The sequence below is a fragment of the Gobio gobio genome (genome assembly GCF_949357685.1).
Source record: "Gobio gobio genome assembly, chromosome: 21".
Classification (NCBI taxonomy): Eukaryota; Metazoa; Chordata; class Actinopteri; order Cypriniformes; family Gobionidae; genus Gobio; species Gobio gobio.
Genome location: NC_137117.1, coordinates 49,190,413 through 49,208,453, shown reverse-complemented (window position 1 = coordinate 49,208,453; position 18,041 = coordinate 49,190,413).

Sequence of the window (18,041 nt, the reverse complement as noted above, 5' to 3'; positions counted from 1 at the left end):
GGCAAGGCTGCGAAGCATCCATCCGAGTATCCTTCATTTCATGGGAAAAGAAGGACGCATTTGCAGGCCGTATTTTGAAGGAGCCTTCGAAGGACCTACGAATTGGGACAGCCTTCGTCGCGCCGCGGTGACGCAATCCGCTATACCTTCCACTGTAAACGAGTCTCGGTGCGTCCTTTGAAGGCTGCGACGGCCGCGCACTACAGAGGTCACGGCCTTCAAAGGATGCAGCCCTTGAATTGGGACACAGCTACAGTCTTCAAACGTGTTCCTGTAATGGCACATGGTATATCTCTTCTTCTTCATCTGTATCATATGGACTATATGTGTACGGAGCGCCCTCCAGCTGCCAGTATGAACTGAAAACACAACACATCAGAGTATCCAGCGCTCATAATGATTACATCTGCGCATTTTGGGTAAAGATTGAATAAATAATACTTCTCTGTATAGAAATTTGACACAGACATATGAGAATCTATCAATATTTCTCCTCAAGGCCCTGAGGGATGTTGATTTGTCGCGAGTCTTAATGACAATTGTTTATACTTTCGCCTGGCTAATATACACAGGTGAGAGATACTGAATTTGGGATTTTCCTTAGTCATCAGTTATAATAATTGAATTAAAAGAAATAAACATTTGAAATATATCAGTCTGTGTGTAATGAATGAATATAACGTACAAGTTTCACTTTATGAATGGAATTAGTGAAATAAATCAACTTTTTGATGATATTCTAATTATATGACCAGCACCTGTATTTATGTGTGTACGGTATAGACAGTCACAGACCTATAAACAATAACAATAACACTAATTTTACTGTACTGTTGACTTTCACGATTATTTATCACCTCTTAATGAATCCATATAGGTTTTCAGCAGCTCGTCCCAGGAAGCCGAAAGGGTAGCCGTGGAGCTGAGGACCACCGTGTGTGTGTGTGTGTGTGTGTGTGTGTGTGTGTGTGTGTATGTGTGTGTGTGTGTGTGTGTGTGTGTGTCTGTGTGTGTGTGTGTGTACTTGTCTACCTATCTAACAGGGGACCTTGGTGTCGTAACACACTCACTAACAGGGGACCTCTGAGCCAAGAGGGGACATTTTTCAGGTCCCCTGTTGGTCATGCTTTAAATCATGTTAAAATCAAGTAAAAACACAAAAAAAACGCTCTGGTGATTTTTTTTACTTTTGACCAAGTGGGGAACTACAAGTGTGTGTGTTTAAATCATGTGAAAATTAAGTAAAAACACTCTGGTAATTTTTTTAAAACTTATGACCAAGTGGGGACCTAAGTGTGTGTGTGTGTTTAAGGTCATACTCAGCAGCTCCCCTGTAGGCTGGAGCAGGAACTGTAAGGGCTCTTAAACACACGTCGTTCACACACTCCTCTATTGTTTGAATGGCCTGCTGTCCCAGAGAGACTCTGCTGTTTAACAGGCTGCTTACTAAAGGAACAAGCATTACATCTCTTTACTAGATACCCTGACTAGTTTCAAACTTTGCATTACATTACAATTAAATTCTACACTGAATCCAAGAAAAAAGGATTTAAAAATCTAAACAACCAGAATGTAATTAGAAGTTTTGTTTTTGTATTTTTTATTTTAACATATTTTAATGACAGTAGCCTATATTCATTGAACATTATTTCATTTATCAAAATAAACAGAAAATAGTACAAACTTTACTATTCTTTTAAACAAGTGTTAAGTGTTATTATTTTTAAAAAAAAACCATTTTAGCTCAAGTATTTGTATAAATAATGTGTGACTTTTGCCCCATGTAAAATGGGGTGTAAAAGGCCCACCTTACCACCTTATACATTTATGAGTTTTTTAAACAAACCACTTTTGATTTATTTATGATTTACACAATGACTTGGTCCCCTGTTAGATAGTAAATCATGACACCAGTGTGTTTGCGTTGTCATTTCTTGCCATAAACACACTGTGGAGATTTAGAGTTTTTATAGCAATAACTGAGTTTTAAGAGTTAAATCAAGCAGAAAAAATTATCTAATGTATTAATTGCAGATCCTCTTTGAATAATGATTATGATTTACGCAATGACTCGGTCCCCTGTTAGATAGTAAATCACGACACCAGTGTTTGCGTTGTCATTTCTTGCCATCTCAAACACACTGTAGAGATTTAGAGTTTTTATAGCAATAACTGAGTTTTAAGAGTTAAATCAAGCAGAAAAAATTATCTAATGTATTAATTGCAGATCATCAGATCAATGATTATGTTAAACACAATGACTCGGTCCCCTGTTAGATAGTAAATCACGACACCAGTGTGTTTGCGTTGTCATTTCTTGCCATAAACACACTGTGGAGATTTAGAGATTTATAGCAATAACTGAGTTTTAAGAGTTAAATCAAGCAGAAATATTTCTCTAATATATTAATTGCAGATCCTCTTTGAATAAAACACACTGGTGTCGTGATTTACTATCTAACAGGGGACCGAGTCATTGTGTTTAACATAATCATTATTCAAAGATGATCTGCAATTAATACATTAGATACATTTTTCTGCTTGATTTAACTCTTAAAACTCAGTTATTGCTATAAAAACTCTAAATCTCTACAGTGTGTTTATGATGGCAAGAAATGACAAGAAATGACAAAGCAAACACACTGGTGTCGTGATTTACTATCTAACAGGGGACCGAGTCATTGTGTTTAACATAATCATTATTCAAAGATTATCTGCAATTAATACATTAGAGAACTATTTCTGCTTGATTTAACTCTTAAAACTCAGTTATTGCTATAAAAACTCTAAATCTCCACAGTGTGTTTATGATGGCAAGAAATGACAAAGCAAACACACTGGTGTCGTGATTTACTATCTAACAGGGGACCGAGTCATTGTGTTTAACATAATCATTATTCAAAGAGGATCTGCAATTAATACATTAGAGAACTATTTCTGCTTGATTTAACTCTTAAAACTCAGTTATTGCTATAAAAACTCTAAATCTCCACAGTGTGTTTGAGATGGCAAGAAATGACAACGCAAACACACTGGTGTCGTGATTTACTATCTAACAGGGGACCGAGTCATTGTGTTTAACATAATCATTTTTCAAAGAGGAGCTGCAATTAATACATTAGAGAAATATTTCTGCTTGATTTAACTCTTAAAACTCAGTTATTGCTATAAAAACTCTAAATATCTACAGTGTGTTTGAGATGGCAAGAAATGACAAAGCAAACACACTGGTGTCGTGATTTACTATCTAACAGGGGACCGAGTCATTGTGTAAATCATAATCATTATTCAAAGAGGATCTGCAATTAATACATTAGAGAAATATTTCTGCTTGATTTAACTCTTAAAACTCAGTTATTGCTATAAAAACTCTAAATCTCCACAGTGTGTTTGAGATGAAGAAATGACAAAGCAAACACACTGGTGTCGTGATTTACTATCTAACAGGGGACCGAGTCATTGTGTTTAACATAATCATTATTCAAAGATGATCTGCAATTAATACATTAGATACATTTTTCTGCTTGATTTAACTCTTAAAACTCAGTTATTGCTATAAAAACTCTAAATCTCTACAGTGTGTTTGAGATGAAGAAATGACAAAGCAAACACACTGGTGTCGTGATTTACTATCTAACAGGGGACCAAGTCATTGTGTTTAACATAATCATTATTCAAAGATGATCTGCAATTAATACATTAGAGAAATATTTCTGCTTGATTTAACTCTTAAAACTCAGTTATTGCTATAAAAACTCTAAATCTCCACAGTGTGTTTATGATGGCAAGAAATGACAACGCAAACACACTGGTGTCGTGATTTACTATCTAACAGGGGACCGAGTCATTGTGTTTAACATAATCATTATTCAAAGATGATCTGCAATTAATACATTAGAGAACTATTTCTGCTTGATTTAACTCTTAAAACTCAGTTATTGCTATAAAAACTCTAAATCTCCACAGTGTGTTTATGATGGCAAGAAATGACAAAGCAAACACACTGGTGTCGTGATTTACTATCTAACAGGGGACCGAGTCATTGTGTTTAACATAATCATTATTCAAAGATGATCTGCAATTAATACATTAGAGAACTATTTCTGCTTGATTTAACTCTTAAAACTCAGTTATTGCTATAAAAACTCTAAATCTCTACAGTGTGTTTATGATGGCAAGAAATGACAAAGCAAACACACTGGTGTCGTGATTTACTATCTAACAGGGGACAGAGTCATTGTGTTTAACATAATCATTATTTACTATATAAAGTGATGACCTGTGATTATTACCTTAAAGAACAATTTCTGCTTGTCCAGTCCTATATTTATTTATTTTTTTATTGGTGCAAGAAATCAAATCTCACTCTAAAAATCTCAAAAACAAAGGACATTATTTGGGATTTTAGAGAGCAGAAACTATGTTTTAATTAAAAATAAGTCACACATTGAAATACCTTTACTGTAAAAAAAATTCAGGTCTCCAATTGAAAATTTTCTGTAAATTGATGCACTTTAATTCAATTAAAATTCAAGAAATTCAATTTGGCCAACTAAAAAATTTAGATGTGATCGGTCACTAGAACATTTTCAATTGGAGAGATGATTTTTTTTTTTTACAGTGTTGGTGTTCTTGAAAATAAGCTTAAATGAGAGATGTGGACGGATCATAAACTGTAAGTATGAAGACACAACAGAGAATGAATTTCTTAAAGATAATTCTTAATTTTAAGAATTTTTTAATTTCTTAAATTCTTTTCTGTAATGTCCACAACATGGCTTTTTCTCCGTTGTGTGCTCATTGTGTTCCCTGATGCCTGTGTGAACATTATATAATTATATATATATATTAAATAATGAAGACAGACTTGACTGCCAGCTCTCTTCCCTTTCACACACACAGCTCCATTGCAGGCTATGGAGGTCCCCTGTTGGACAGGTAGACATCGGTCAGGTCCCCTCTTGGCATGTTTAAAAAATAAAAAAAAAAATGCTTATTTGAAGTAATATTATGAAAAAAGACCTTAAAACAAAATTTTGTATCTAAGTTTTGTTTCTTCAAAATGACTAGAAACACAGGTCCCCTCTTGGTCAGTGTGGAGTGATGGTCCCCTGTTGGTAATATAGACGTGTGTGTGTGTGTGTGTGTGTGTGTTTGTGTGTGCGAGAGAGATAGAGAGAGAGAGAGAGAGAGAGAGAGAGAGAGAGAGTGTGTGCAAATCCTGAATCGAGCCTCTGCTTTTTGTTTAGTGGCGTACCTGTGATGTTCTCTGTTGTATTGGGATAGATGCAGTGTAAATGCTTTGAAACTTAACGCTCTGGAATTGCCACAGTTATCCAAGCAACAGTTGGAGCGATCAAAGGAACCATAACTGATTTAATGAGCCATTCACAGTTTCGCTGTACCCACTGTGTGCACTTAGGCCTGCATGGCTTAATCTTTGACATTCATCTTTGATTCCATGCAATTATGTTTGGGTAGATGTATGTCAGGTCCAAATCAAATCCACCCTCCTGGTACCTCGTTTTAATTTTCGTTTTAACAGGTTTTTTTCAAACTGGAGTCCTATTCCATTATTCCCAGATGCGGTTTTCGCACCAACCACTAGGTCGTCAGCCCCATTGAAATTCTCTGAAAGTTCACCTCCAATGAACCAGACAAATCGCTCAACCAACTACGAATGGCCATGCACCCCCACCCACAGATTCGATCAATCTGTCAATCCAGAGAGAGCCTGTCCAGTTTTACGTTTAGACCGCATGAATGCAGATTTATGTAAATATCATAAACAGGAGAGTCCAAGCAGGAGGAAGTAGATAATCACTGAAGTGTTCAGATAATTATGGTTTCCTTTTCTTTTTTTCAATATCCTTCTAATATTTTAATCTGTGTTTTGTGTATGTGTATAATAAATGTATTCCAAATACAATTATAAATAATTTTTTATATTACTTTCCTAGCTCAAAAAATAATAATTTTGCTTTATATAGTTCTTGCTATAGAGTTAAAATCATATTTCATAAAACAAAAGATTTATATGAAACCATGAATATGAAAATGACAACAAACAGCTTCTAACTGTGCTTCAGCCCTTTAGTTAGAGATGCCGTTTCTCTTCTATGGTAACCTTTGTTTTATCATTGATAAAAACTACATTACAACACTCAGGACACAGAAGTCAAGTCCCCTTTATTTCTCCAGCGCTCTTCACAACACAGATGCTTCAAAGCAGCTTTAAAGTGATGATAGGAAATTACTTTTGTTTTACCTAAAAGCTAAAGTAAGTTTTTGACTGATTAATTTCTGTTGTAAAAACTGATTTCAAAATGTAGTAGTTTTCCACACAGGGTAAAAGTAAGAAACACAACACACAAATGGTATCCCTCTGTCTTAGAACTAATTTAAATTATCCGAAACCTTTGGTTCGGGAAAGTTCTCAATTTAGGTGTCCTGCCGCTACGTAAATCTGTAGCCTATGGTTAAATATTTAATCGTTAAGTTGCAACTATTGTTTATTTATTATGTTAAATGTAACTGTTACAATATATTTTAAACATTTATATATTTACGTCCAAGTCTTTATTTAAGTAGCTTACTTATTTTTATTCAACTCACATCATCTCAGATGCATTGTACTTTTTATGACATGGCAGCCGTCGACCGATTCAGCCCCGCAAACCTGCGGACAGTGGAAATATGAGCTCATCCCAGATGAAGATGAAGATGATGATGTCCCGCTGGCACAGGCCTTACCAGGGTCTCTATTGTGCATTATTCCCCATCCCGGTCCAGCTCCACCAGCGTCGCCCGCTCAGCTCAATTAAAGTGTAGAAATGCGTTCTTCTGTTTTAGCTGTTAATTTCAATTTCAGTTGTTTCTGATGTTTATTGTAGGCCTCTGAATAGTTGTAAAAAGTACTCTAAGTAATGTATAGACCAATTTATTTTCATTTACACATTTTAATTTACAGGACAAGAAATTATATGCATGGACATATATGAATTTGTTTAATGTACAAATTATAACTTGCATTACAAAAATAAACAATGTACAGAACAACCACTTCTCTTTTATTTAGCCTACACATTTAAAGTTAACGAAAATGAACAATAGACAGCAATTACTTTGTTTCATTTACAAATAACTTGCATTAAAAAAAATGTATAATAATAATATAGAGAAATTGTTCTGTGCATCCCGGCCACGACTTTACATTCAGCCTTTGGAGGAGACTTTCGGTATAATGGACCATCGTCAGTGAGCGACGTTCATTCATTCATTCATAGAAAAGACTTTATTTTGCAGAAAAGTCAGCAGTTTTTGTTTATTTGCATTTTGACTTATAGTTTTGAGTGACAGATGTCGCATTTGATTTAGCCTATTTTTGTCTGTGACATTTTTTAGCTACGGTGTTGACAGTATGATAAGAAAAATAAATAAATGATTGCACGGCCAACATAGCCTATTACTTCTGTTATCCCCAGTCTCTCTCTTTCTGTAGGGGACATTTAAAAGAGAGATTCTGGAAACGAAATTAAATTTAGCTAGATCGGTCGGGAATAAAATAATTTATAGCGCGTGAGCACGGACTGAATTTGAAGCGCGAGCGGGAGGGTGCGGAATAGATCTTATTGCGAGTGCGGGACGACAGCCCCACGTAGATCTAATTTGTATTTTAAGAAAGTGCAGAAAAAAGAAAGATAAAAGAAAAAAGAAAGAAAGAGCGAAAAGGGAGAGAATGGACTGATTCCTCTTCTTGAGAGAATGGTTGAGAAATAAATAACATTTATGCAAGTTAAAATTGGGAAATTAAAGTTTATCTTGCCAGGTTGCTTGGGCAGGGAACTGGGGACTGAGTAGTGTGTGTGTGTGTGTGTGTGTGTGTGTGTGTGTGTGTGTGTGTGTGTGTGTGTGTGTGTGTGTGTGTGTGTGTGTGTGTGTGTGTGTGTGTGTGTGTGTGTGTGTGTGTGTGTGTGTGTGTGTGTGTGTGCGCTAGATGTGCTGCTGGAAATACAGTCTTCTGAGGAGCTCTGGTTGTCTAGCACAGGGGTTTTCAAACCCAGGGGTCCTCCAGAAGGTTCTAAGGGGTCCCCAGAAAATTTCAGAGAATAAAAAGACAAAGCAAAAATTGATAAAATCTACCGAACATTCTAACAGTTTCTCTCCTTTCTTGCCATACACATACTTTCCAGAATTGTATATGTTTGCTTTGTATCTTCCTAGTGAGTTTTTCTCACTATAGTCCTTTATCTCGCTCACTAAGGTTGTAAGGCGGTATTGTTAACACAGTACGTAAACTGCTTACATGCATTTATTGTGAAAGTTTCTTATACGAATAGTTTTTTTCTGGTTTATACTTCCTCAGGTTAATACATCCAACATTAAGTATGGCCAATTTAAGTTTGGAAACAATGTGTTGTATTTATAATGTCACACTTACTATTTATCTAACACTTTACAATGTTTTTTTCATACATAAAAATATATAGATGGATTTGAGGAAGGGGTCCCCCTCAAAGGTTCATCATATTTGGGGGTCCTTAGCATCATAAAGTTTGAACAGTTTGATCAGCCCGGTCACAGCCTCATACCTGGTCCCTGTAATAAAAGGAACAACTCTTGTTCTGGGGCGTGCATTAAACAATAAACGTGTGTGGATAGCACCTAGATATATATTTTATATCTTATCACTATTTTTGTAATGGTACTAAAAGATGGACCTTATATATTTAATATACACAAACAATATATCCATATCAATATCAATGAGATGACAATAGGACACTTAGTGATTGTTGGCTATCTTTGACCGTTGGGTTGCCTTTAGTGGTCAGTAGAAGGTAGGACTACGCATTACCATTTTCGGGGCCTTCAGGCCCTGGATCTCGGACCCTTCATTCCCTTAACCAAGCTTGTGCCACCGCCTCTGAGCTTTTGGTTAGCCCTTGGTCAATGATGGTTGACAAATTATCATGTCCTCCGCTTCCTGTGATATGTATTATATACACTACCATTATTTTATAACAAAAATTATCTCCAAAAAACACATCCCATTTGAATTTTCAGATATACACCACTTACCTGAAAAAAATATGCATTTTCTTTTTCAGCTGGGACACATATTGACCCTATTATCTTCAGAAAAAGGTTAATTAAGAAGAGAGATACTTATAAAATAGGATAAACGCATATTTCTAAATGTTTTTCATCCCAACTATTTTTATTGAAGGACTATATAAAATATTTCAGTCATGAATCCTTTTTTCCCCCAGAATTTGCATGGATGTTTATCACTATATTTAACCATGTTTGGTCTAAACAGGGCAACACGAGGTCGTTCCACCTTAAAACGATGTCGTCCCTGGAAAGACGTATTTCAAACGCCTGTCACCTCAACTCTTTTTACAGAATGATTCTATATAATATTTCAGTCATAGATCCTTATTTTTAGAATTTGCATGGATGTTTATCACTATATTTAACCGTGTTTTGGTCTAAAAAGAGCAAAACGATGTCGTCCCACCTTAAAACGATGTCGTCCCTGGAAACACGTTAAAAAACACATAGTTCCACAGGTTCTTCACCCTAACTCTTTTTATAGAAGGGTTGTATAAAACATCTCAGTCATAAACCCTTATTTTCAGATTTTTTGTTAGTTTATAACTATTTTTCAGCAAGGTTTTAGTTTATTCCTGTCCCAGCGGGAATGACGTTATCCTTACACCCTCATGCTAATTAAGCTTATTTCTTACTCTAATCATGAATCTCTTTCATCAACACATTGGTGGTTTGTTATTACTTGCATTTACTTACCTTTCGCTGTCTTACAATAAATGAATTTTGTTCAGAAGAGCTTTAAATCTCTCATTGGGCCAGACTCTTTGTTCCAGAGCGACCCTATAAAAGGAATTGAAGCGCCACCATTCCATGTGACAGCAGACGATCACAGCCTTTTCGCTCTTCCTTCATATAAACACAGTTATATTATCAACCTTGTTTATTTCTCATAAAAGACATATTGTAAAAAACATATACATATATTATACTCTATACATATTATGGTCTTTATATATATATTGTATATATAACACATATATCTTTTATAACAGTTTTTTCTCAGTAGTTCAAGTCAAGCCTGAAGAAGGTAATATTTATTTACCGAAACGTCGCAAAAGCCTTGAACACATTGGCCATTTTGTTTCATTCTTTTTATTTATTTTAGTTTTTTTGATTGCCTTTTATTAATATTATTTTTCTTGGTTCTAAAAAAAAAAAAAAGTTCTCAATGTGTTTTCTCTCTTCTATCATCATGGACAGTTTCCGTGGTAGACCTAGACAGACAGACACACCTCATCTCAAAGTGAGCCACACTAGTGTTACACCAAACTTTAGATATTTTAATTATCTACCGGTGAACACTTCAGCACGGCCTCGTGTCGACGAGCGGGGTTTCCCATACCGGAGACCGAATAACACCGCTCCACAGTCCCGTCCTGTGAAAAGAAAAAAGAACAAGAAAGGAGGGAATAGATACAGAGAATTTGTTAATTCTAATAGGTCTCTAGAGGCTTCTACACTCTAGGCAAGGCAAGGCAAGGCAAGTTTATTTGTATAGCACATTTCATACACAGTGGCAATTCAAAGTGCTTTACACAGAAATGAAATAAAAATATTACAGTTATAATAGGAATTTAAAGAAATAAAAAATAAAGAAAATATTGAAAGATAAAAATAAAGAGTATAATTAAAAATAAAAATAAAAACAGGGTTAAATTTAAGCATATAAATTAAAATGCAAGCAGTTCGGACAAAGCACGTACAGTGGCACAGCTCATTCAGTAAATGCACAGCTAAACAGATGTGTTTTGAGTCTGGATTTGAAAGTGGCTACTGTTGGAGCACATCTGATCTGTTCTGGAAGCTGGTTCCAGCTACGGCTGGCATAATAGCTAAAAGCAGACTCTCCTTGCTTTGAGTGAACCCTTGGTATTTCTAATTGACTTGATCCTGATGATCTGAGTGATCTGTTGGGTTTGTATTTAATCAGCATATCTGCAATGTATTGAGGTCCTAGGTCATTGAGTGATTTATATACAAGTAATAGCACTTTAAAATCGATCCTAAATGTAACTGGAAGCCAGTGTAAAGATCTGAGGACTGGTGTGATATGGTCATATTTTCTGGTTCGGCTCAGGATCCTGGCAGCAGCGTTCTGTATGAGCTGCAGCTGTCTAATGGTCTTTATGGGAAGGCCAGTGAGGAGACCATTACAATAGTCCACCCTACTGGTAATAAAAGCATGAACGAGTTTCTCTAAGTCTTGCCTGGAAACAAAGCATCTAATTCTTGATATGTTTTTGAGATGATAGTAAGCGGATTTAGTTATTGCTTTGACATGACTATTGAAACTCAGGTCTGACTCCAAAATCACACCAAGATTCCTGACTTGATTTTTTGATTTCAGGCCTTTAGCCTCAAGATATGCATTCACCTTCAGAATTTCATCTTTGTTTCCAAATGTAGTAATTTCAGTTTTGTCTTTGTTTAACTGAAGAAAGTTTTGGCACATCCAACTGTTAACTTCATCAATGCATTTACATAGAGAGTCAATGGGGCTGTAGTCATTAGGTGATAGGGCTAAGTAGATCTGGGTGTCGTCAGCATAGCTGTGGTAAGCCATTTTGTTATTTTTCATTATTTGGCTGAGTGGCAGCATGTACAGGTTGAATAGTAGTGGTGCAAGAATTGACCCTTGTGGGACTCCGCATGTCATGGATGTCCACTCAGACTTATGGTCACCTATACTCACATAATAGCCTCTCCCTTCTAAGTATGACCTGAACCATTTGAGGACCATTCCAGAAAGCCCAACCCAATTTTCTAGCCTGTCAAGAAGTATGTTGTGGTCAACAGTGTCGAATGCAGCACTGAGGTCGAGTAGCACCAGAATTGATGTTTTGCCTGTATCTGTATTGAGGCGAATATCATTTATAATCTTTATGAGCGCCGTCTCTGTGCTGTGATGCGGTCGGAAACCAGATTGAAAATTGTCAAAGTATCCGTTTGAGCTTAAGAATTTGTTCAGCTGACTGAAAACAACTTTTTCAATGATCTTGCCTATGAAGGGGAGATTTGAGATTGGTCTGTAGTTGCTCAGTATGGAGTTATCCAGATTTCTCTTTTTCAGGAGAGGCTTTACTACTGCGGTTTTAAGGGAGTTTGGAAAAGTCCCAGAAAGAAGTGAGGCGTTTACCACTTCTAGGAGATCTGCTTCTAAACAGTTAAACACACTTTTGAAAAAAGAAGTGGGGAGTGTGTCAAGGGCGCAGGTTGATGTTTTAAGGTGCTGTACTGTTTCTTCTAAAATTTTACCATCAATTGCTTCGAAATCAGTCATAGTAACTTTCTGAGGCTGTGGTCTGATCTGACTCACCTCAGAGCAACTCAAGGATGTGCTGATCGCATTTCTGATATTAATGATTTTCTCGGAGAAGAAGGAAGCAAACTCACTGCATTTGCTGTCTGAGAGCATTTCACTGGGAATGTGACTCGGGGGGTTTGTTAGTCTCTCTACAGTAGCAAAAAGAGTGCGCGTGTTGTTTATGTTTCTGTTTATAATATTTGAAAAGAAGGTCTGTCTAGCTTTGCCTAGTTCCACATTGAAAGCACGAAGACTGTCTTTATAGATCTTATAATGGACTACAAGTTTTGTCTTTCGCCACATGCGTTCCAATTTCCTGCATTGTCTTTTCATTAATTGCACTTCTGTTGAGTTTCTCCAAGGTGCTTTTTGTTTGCCACTCTTTTTCCTGGCTTTTACAGGAGCAATATCATCAATTACACCCTTAACTTTTGAGTTAAAAGAGTCAAGGAGAAGATCAACAGAGTCTGCAGATATGCTTGGTGTTAGAGATATAGCCTTCATAAACAGCACACTAGTGTTCTCATTTAAGCATCTCTTTTTGACAGAGACAGATCTAGTTTCAATGGCAGGAGAGATTGATATATCAAAGAAAATACAGAAATGATCAGACAGTGCCACATCCTTAATAACTATTGATGAAATATTTAGACCCTTACTGATAAGTAAATCTAGAGTGTGTCCACGATCATGTGTGGGTCCGTGAACATGTTGTGTCAAATCAAAAGTGTTAAGAACAGTCATGAGATCTTTTGTTGTACTGGATTCAGCATTGTCAATGTGAATGTTAAAATCCCCAGCAATAGCAAAACAGTCATACTCAGATGAGATTGCTGATAACAGCTCTGTAAAGTCATCAATAAAGGCCGGAGAATATTTCGGAGGCCTATAAATAATGATAAGCAGGATGCGTGGAGCACCTTTTAGCACAATGCCCAGATATTCTAGAGACAAATAGTCACCAAACGATACTTGCTTACATTGATAAACATCTTTAAATAGTGCTGCGACCCCCCCGCCCCTTCTGACTGGTCTGCAGACACTCATAAAAGTAAAGTTAGGAGGGGCTGTTTCATTGAGGACTGTTGCACTGCAGCTGTCTTCTAGCCACGTTTCATTTAGCAGCAAAAAATCTAGGTTGTTTGTGGATATTAAGTCGTTGACTAGAAATGATTTGTTTTTAAGTGAACGGATGTTTAAGAGTGCTAACTTAACAGTATTAATTTTAATTTTTTCCCCCACAGTAATCTTAGTTTGACAATTAACAGGCAGCAGATTAGATGGGTTTGCCATACGGCCTGAGAAAGCCTTGGACTTTCTATCACGTAACAGAACAGAAATAGAGAAAGATAAAGGCACACTGGATTCACGCATGTTTTGTAAACATTTGATAAGATTGCTGTTGACGTTGCGAGGACCCAGAACACGTCACTGAGAGCTGGTATCAGTTGTTTTTGGTGCAGATGGAGGAGGGTGTGTGCCCTGGCGTTGTGACCGAAGAAATCTCACAGGAGGAGGGGCAGAGCGAGCTGGGCCCACAGTCTTTGGTGGTTGTGGGGCTCGACGCTCTTTGGTTGATATCTGGGGGCTCGCAGTGATCGAGTATGATTGTCTGTTTCCAGTATAAACAAAATCCATTTTCTCTGTGAAGCTCAGAGGCGGGGATGCTGTAGAGCGGGATAACATGTCTGGTGAGGGGGGCTGTTTCTCTGGTGTTACCGGAAACTGCAATATGTTATCGTCCGGTTCAAGGATTGACTTTTCTTCCAGCCTATTGCTTATATTACATATAAGTTTTAAAAGTTCATCTCTAAAAAGAGATGTGTTAAAAAACAACACACTGAGTGTGTTGATGGTATTTTGACACATGTTGTGTAGATATAACACACAATGTGTGTTAAATGTTACTCTGGATGAACAGCAGTGGGTGTTTTGGCAGCCAATCACATCATGCCTCTTTTTCAATGTCTTTTTCAAATGTTTTATCCGCTTTTCACTTGTTATCACTGACCAGACTGACTTTATTTCTGTCAGACAGAAGCTCTTATTGAGATGAACAGGATTTGTGTTGATGATTCAGTGAATGTTTCATCTGAAGTCACCAGAATCGTGATTAGTGGCTCCTTTATTTGAGCTCTTGACCCTTGACCCTTGCACATCAGTTTTTCTCTGTTTGCTGAGACTGTGTGTTTATTATGCACACTTGAAGCAGCAGAACTAACCATGAGAAAACGATGATCAGAAGATAATGTTATCATCGCATACATTTGCTGAGCTCAGGCAAGTGTTTGATATCTGAAACTTTACTGTAAAAAATATTTTGCGCTGTTAATAATTATTTTATAATATTGTTGTCATTATCTGCACATTTGTTTTTAGATACACTGTGCACATAGGATGTTCTAGTCTATGGTGTCGCACAGGCACACACACATATCAAGAATCAGCTCATGAATCTCAATAATGGTAACAAACCAAAAGCTTCTGAAGGGTCAAGGGTCAAGCCAAACATCACTTGTCTCTTCATCAGACACATATCCTTCAAGAATGATTTTATGTTCAATATTAAAATAAGAATGAATGATAATCAAGTTATAACCATTTCCTACATTTGATAAATCAGTTCTCTATATTCAAGGAGTGAAGTAAAGTGACCCCTGGAGTCATCTATGTCACAGCTATGGGACTCTTGTGGGGACTCAGAGAAATGTACCTCTCTGATATACTTTTCTTTCTTTATAAAATATAGAATAAAGTCACTTCTGAACTAAATGTAGTATCAGCATGTTTTGGAGAAGTGCTTTGTTGATAGTTAGTTAAGATGTTCCGACCTTGATAGAAACTGTTATTCTGCGGAGCTTTGTGTGTGCGTCTCATGATTCTGTGCAGATCCAGTATTGGAGATGGTCCTTTCGGCAGACGATTCTAGACTTGGAGGTAGTGCTGGGCGGTATGACCAAAAATGTATATCACGGTATTTTTCTAAATTATATCGGTTTCACGGTATATGACGGTATTTTTTCCCCTATGCATGACAGGCTGTTAATCACATTTTCTACTGATTGAGAGAGGAAATACTGAAGGAGATTGACTAGAATACCCTATTTTACTGTCATGACGAGTGAATATTGTAGAAAAATTCCACACTAGAGTTAATAGGTCTACAGGTTTACAAAATGATGCTGTGGAGAGACAACAAACAATAAAACACAGACCTGCAACAAGCTCAGAGTCATACTTACAGACACCTGAATATTAAAAGGGTTGAGTTGAGGGCACCTTAAGCATTTTAAAAATCTAATCCTATATAACAACAAACTGCCCAAACGAGGAGAAACGAGGATATTAGCAATACATTTAACAGGACTCTCTGAACGAATGACACACATCAGTTTAACACAGAAAGAATAAAGCAGTTACTTTTTGGCCCATTCTTCTTTGAATTGTCAGTTTATTTATTAACTTACATCGTCTTATGAATAATCCATCGTGTCAGCGCGTTCATGATCAGACAGGTTATCAGTGTAATCAGTGCATACATTTAATTTTAATAAGACGTGATGAAATATGCGCGCATACACGCTTCTGGTTCATGTCTAGAGCACTATAGTATATGAAATATGTCCATAAAAATTTTAAACGCACTCGCTCTGGTCTATATCAGTGCTATATGATCCATGTGGTGACCGTTGTTAAACTCATCGCAGCGCTCCGTGCAGAAACCGCTCTCTCTCGCGCGCCGCGTGTAGTTTGAATTCTCAACTATAATCAAGGGCTGAATCCGAAATCGCCCCCCATAACCTCAAATATAGCATTATTTGGAGGGGGCAGCGCTTTGTAGTGGTGTCCGAAACCTTAGTGTACGTTATTGAGTGCACTCATTCTATCCCATTGCACCGCAACAACGAGTGTACAGCCGATGTACACACAACTTCACGCACGTTTTCATTCACTCCTTCAAATAAAGTGATAACATGAGGAATAATGAATGAGAGAATAGGATACAGCCATAGGCTATGCTGTAATGCGATCTCAACTGTGCTCTGACTGCTCTAACTACAGTGCATCAATGAAATGGGTCCCCTCTCAAACAATGACGCGCTGCGCCGCGTTCCGAACGTTGTTTAAGCGACATATACCGGTATTGCGGTATCATCAAAATTCATATCATAAAGAAAATTAATACCGGTATTCGGTATGAACCGGTATACCGCCCAGCACTACTTGGAGGCGTCTTTTCTATGACCTCCGAGGTCACTGGAGACTAATCTGGGCCTGGGCGACATCAAGTCTACGCATTTTTAGAGATATATGCTACTATCTGTCTACGTGTGGAAAGTTGCTTACGTTGCATGTTGTTAGAACCAATCAGAATCATTCCACATGGCAGTAATGACGTGTCTAGACCTTGAAAACAGTATAACTGTTCAGAAAATTGTATGTACGTTAGACGGAGGCGGGGAGACTGTTAGAGGGAGCGCGGCCTACAAACTCCTCTTGAGCTGGCTTCTGCTGATGAAACTGCAAACTATTCTTCAGTAAAATTTTCTTTAATTAATCTGACTCCTGACTCCTGGTCTTCATTTTTCACTACTGGTCCTGGGTCCTAAGCTGTTACCCCAACACTTCATCCCGCAATGCATTCTGGGAGTCACCATAGTACAAAACTCATCCATGACTCCCAGCATGCACTGCAGGATGAAGCGTTTGTCACCATTGTTGTGATTCATGAGCTGATTCTTGATGTGTGTGTTTGACGAGTATCTGCTGCAGCTCTAAACTTTCTGAAAACATTGAATTTGTATTTTTTTAAGAATTCATTCAGCACTATTGGACATCATGGAGTAGTTTCACAAAACTTTTATAGCTAACAGCACACAAATAAAGTAAATGTATACCATCCATTTAATCATAAACTGGATCAGATCTTGAGATTATGACTTGATCAAGAATCTTCTGATCGTGTTTTCTTTCATGCCATAACAAACATATTTGATTAAAAGGCAGTTACGTCAGAAAGAGAAGAATTAAAAGACAAGTAAAGGGTCAAGAGCTCAAATAAAGGAGCCACTGATCACGATTCTGGAGACTTCAGATGAAACAACATGTGTTGTCCCTGAGCACACACACTACATGTGTTAAAATCTACACAACATGTGTTAAAATCTACAGAACATGTGTTAAAATCTACACAACATGTGTTAAAATCTACACTACATGTGTTAAAATCTACACAACATGTGTTGTCCCTGAGCACACACACTACATGTGTTAAAATCTACACAACATGTGTTGTCCCTGAGCACACACACTACATGTGTTAAAATCTACACAACATGTGTTAAAATCTACACATGTGTTAAAATCTACACTACATGTGTTAAAATCTACACAACATGTGTTAAAATCTACACTACATGTGTTAAAATCTACACTACATGTGTTAAAATCTACACAACATGTGTTGTCCCTGAGCACACACACTACATGTGTTAAAATCTACACAACATGTGTTGTCCCTGAGCACACACACTACATGTGTTAAAATCTACACAACATGTGTTGTCCCTGAGCACACACACTACATGTGTTAAAATCTACACAACATGTGTTGTCCCTG